We start from the raw sequence: 4,435 nt of genomic DNA on the forward strand, positions 1-4,435 counted from the left end.
CCTTTTGAATCTCCAGTATCCTACTGGATGCAAAGGAGCAGGGAGAAGCACTGGTCTGGACTGGGCCTCGTGCCAGCCTGCTAGGGCAGCTAGGACCTCTTAAAGCAGACATCTGAGCTACCAGCCATTCCCCTGAATCAGGCACTAAACTTGGGCTCTCTTCCACTCAGATTTTACATGTATTTGTAGCAACAGATATTTGTTCTCTAGCCTCATTTTTGGGTGAAAAAGATATCTGGTGCTTTGAAAAGTATATTACTTATCAAGCATTTAAAATAATTGCAGTATAAGGAGAAAACTAAAACTATTTCATTACTTTTTCACTAAAGGAAAATAAATTTAAATAACAATGAATATCAGAGTTAGAAGCAGCTGGAAAGATCAGAGAGGATGTTGCAGATGTACTGGGGAGACAAAGCCATATATAAAGCCATATATATTAAAAAAAGGAAATTGCTCCATTGCTTCAATACAAACTTGTTAAAGATTGCTCTACAGTTCTTGGTCATTTTTCTAGGGCATTCTTGGGGGGCAGGAGGGGAGGGGTGGTGGCAGGGGGGGTGGTGTTTGAGATATTGAGAGGGGCTGAAATGTGCTGCCAGGAAATAAATCAGAGTATATGGTATTTTGGGCTTTTGGTTTGTTAGGCTGGACTAGTAGGAAACAGTTCTTAGGATTTGGCTCTAGAATAGAAAATTTCTGAGAAAGGATGCAAGCGGAGTTGTAGAACAGCTGGTCTGTCCACAATTGCAGGTCAGTGGGAAAAGGTGCTAATGCCTTGCCCATTAATAGATCTTGCGGTGCAAGAATCCAGAGTGAAATTTTCCATGAAAAGAGCAAAAATTGCTATATGATAGCTGTGCCAAAACAATAGTGATGTAATGAACTTTTTACAACACTCCTGTCCCACTGAAGCTTTCCTCTATACACCATACTGTCTCTAATAACAACCTTGAATGAGAAGTTTCTCAGCTGAAAGGTTCAATATGTAGTAGGAAGGGGGTCACTGAGCCTGAACTACATCCAACAAAGTCTAACTGGTTAACAAAGGCCTTTTGATGAAAGATGTTTTGTATATGCAACTGGATCCCTTTTCACTGCCTCTCTTCTACCACCTGCTCAAAGAAACAAGACTCATGTACACTCTGCAAGTAAAGACTATCCAAATGCTGCAGATCAGCACACTGTAAGCTTTGCAGCTCTGTTGCTGCATAATGAAGGAATTCTTATTATTTCTGTAAGGAATCTGAAAATTTAATTTAAAAAGGTGAGGGAAATCTTTTCTTAATGACATGCAAATACAAAGTTTGTCATACAAGTATACTGAGATGTACAAAATATTATTTGCTTTAAAGCTGGACAGTCATTGCACAATGAGGTTATGTTTTAAAAATATGTTTGAATTGGTAACAAACTGATGAAAACATTTATGGAGCAGGTAGATTGTGATTATAGTAGTTTAGGAGTCTGTATGTTTGTGTTCAGCATTCACACATTCTTGTTACACAGAAAAGAATATGATCCTGCATGGGAAGCATTAAATGGGAAAGGAATGTTTTCATTAAAGAAATTCAAAACTGATTTATGGCCCACTGGTTACATCTCATTCTGGAAAAAGGAAACCCTATAAATAAAATTGCTTAGAGGGAGTTCAGTATACTTTCCAAAGGGCAGTCTAAGAAGTTTTCTTTTAAACTTTAAACTTTACAATTTTAAAATAAATTTTGAATAAAACCATCAATTTTGTCCTAGCTGCTTTTCTGTGATTTAATTCCTTTGTGACTGTATTCCTTGAAGTTTCTAATAGAACTTTCTGAAAAGCCAAATTCCTGATGAAAAGATTGATCCAAAACTGATATACTAGATGGGTAAGGAAATGCCTGAATGTATCAGAATTCATTATCTCAGTAATGTCTGAAGGTCTACTCACTGAGACCCAGTTTTAACATGAGCTGTATTTCCCATAACCTACTTAAAAATAAAAAAAAACCCAAAAACCCAAAACACACCCAAAAAACAAAACAAAAGCAACAACAAAAATAAGCAACAACAGCAACAACAAAAAAAAAACCCAAAAAACTTCCATAACAACAAACAAAACAAAGCAAAACAATCCAAAACTATAAAAGGTATTTGCTATAAAAGGTATTTTGTCAGATTTTAGCTATATACTTTTAAACCCGCAATTCCTTAACCAGTGAAGTGATCCTAATGAAGACCAGGTGCTTTCTCCACCCTTCAGACAAAGAACTGGCATAAGTGCTACTGTGTGATATCTGGGAGCCTCTCATTTGTCTCCCCAGATGGGCTTTGATGCTTGCTATAAGGAGCCTTTACAAACTTCTTCAGTGGAAAGAAGCTCAAGCCTGCAAGAAAGTCCAGCGGAACAATCAGATAAGGCTGGGCAGGGAAAGCAAACAAATATGGTGGCTATGTATAGAGCAAGCAAACATCTTGTACTAACAAAAGTACTTCATTAAGGGTATGCTGCCATTACCTGTTCCTTTCTTACTCGGATCTGGGTCAGAACCCTGAATATGCAGGAAATAGCAATAAATTAGCTATAAAAACTGCAAGATAAATATAAATAACAAAGGGGCCATGCTATTGGCAGCTGCCAGATAGTCTAATTGAAGGGTCTTTATTCCCTTACATGTTGAAAGTTTGCTATTTAGTCTGGAAGTGAGTAATGGATGTCTTAAGCAAGACTTATTTTTAACAAAACACGAGGTTTTAATTGGGATTGCACTTACATAGTTATAACATTCCATTATGGAACATAAGAACTTTTTAAAAGGAATTCCTTACAGAGCACTTTTCTCACTTTTCTTTGCATTTCTATGTATTAATTTTGAGATGGTCCACTCCCCACAATTTATAACAGTTAATGAGAATAATGTCTCTGAGAAGACGAAAAAAGAAACCTGTTTAAGGGGAAAAGAAAGGAGAAAACGTCTGCATTTTCAGAAGGAGTTTAGTTAATTATCTGACTCCTTCCCAGCTACCTCTAGCACATGACACTACCTCAATGAAAAAATTAGCATTTCTACATTGAGGGGTAAAACCAGGGATGGGCAAATACCAGTATGTGCAACACAACCTTGAAGTCCAAGTTTAGTTAGAGTGGACTTGAAGCACTGCAAGGTATAGGGCTTTTTTTTTTTTTTTCCTTATTCCTTTTAAATATAATGTTCTTGAACTGAAAGTACAGAGTGGGAGGAGACAGAAAAGTTTTGTGTAAGGTAGAATTTTGAAAGGCTAAACTATGGTGCAATGAATATAATGAATCCTCTTGTGCTGTTCCATTTATGAATCCTCTTATAGTGAATTCTGATGCAACAAAGAAGCGAAACTGCCACGTCCCATCCCAACTTCGCAAGAGCAGATCCCTTGCTAGCCTCAGCTAGCTGTTTAAGGGGCGATAAGGGCAGTGAGAGGCACTCCCTGCTGAACCCAGCTGGGCTTTAGTGAGTGCCTTCGCGGGTCCGAGGACACTGCTGATCCCACCAGCAAGGAAGGAGGCAACACTCTTCTGGGGGTAGGTCCAAGATTTACTGTGACTCTGAGGAGAGCCCCAGAGCCCAACACCAGTTGAAGAGGTCCCAGAAGAGCGTGAGCTCTGAGGCCTCGAGCAGACCCTGATATAGGGTGGGTGGAAACCCGATCAGCCAGTGGGAGAAGACATGGGCGTGGCCCTCTGAGGGAAGGACAGCCGGGGTATCCACTTAGCAGGGAGGAGGGGAGGGACCCCAGGCCATTGTCCAGTCACCCAGCAACCTTGGCAGAAGCTTCCAGACAGATGGGAAGGATGGACAAGTCACCTGGGCAGGGTCAGGGGCCTAAGTCAGGGTTTTTGGGATTGATGGACACACAGGTGCTGATGGGAAAACCTGTGATGAACCAAAAAGGCACAAGGGGGGTGCAGAGGGATAAACCATCTTGAACATACATACAGTGGAACCTAAAAACACAACTGCACATGAAATGACCCAAAATGCTTTCTTTTCCTGCTCATTTGTTAATGACTTTACTCTGTGTTTCGGATGCCTATGGATGCCTAAATTGCTTGAGCCATAATACATTTAAACCATTTGAAACCAACAAATCAATCTGCATGCATAATCTGGGCATTGTGGATCTACTCATTTTTCTGATAAGTCAATCAGCCTCACCCTGATCCTTGATCCCTCTGAGGGTGGTGGAGCGTCTAGTCCTGTAAACCATTTCTAAGCAAATAACAGAAGAGAAAAAAAACGAGACGATAATCAGAAGCATGGCTTCATCACAGGGAAGTAATGACTGGCCAACTTTATAAGCTTCTGCAATAAATGACTGGTTTAATATACGATATGAGAGCAGAGGATATTGCCTACATGCCTTCAGTCAGGCCTTTCACACTGTCACTCATAAGATCCTTGTTAATGTTGAATGAATT

The sequence above is a fragment of the Vidua chalybeata genome, chromosome Z, assembly GCF_026979565.1.
Source record: "Vidua chalybeata isolate OUT-0048 chromosome Z, bVidCha1 merged haplotype, whole genome shotgun sequence".
NCBI classification, from domain to species: Eukaryota; Metazoa; Chordata; class Aves; order Passeriformes; family Viduidae; genus Vidua; species Vidua chalybeata.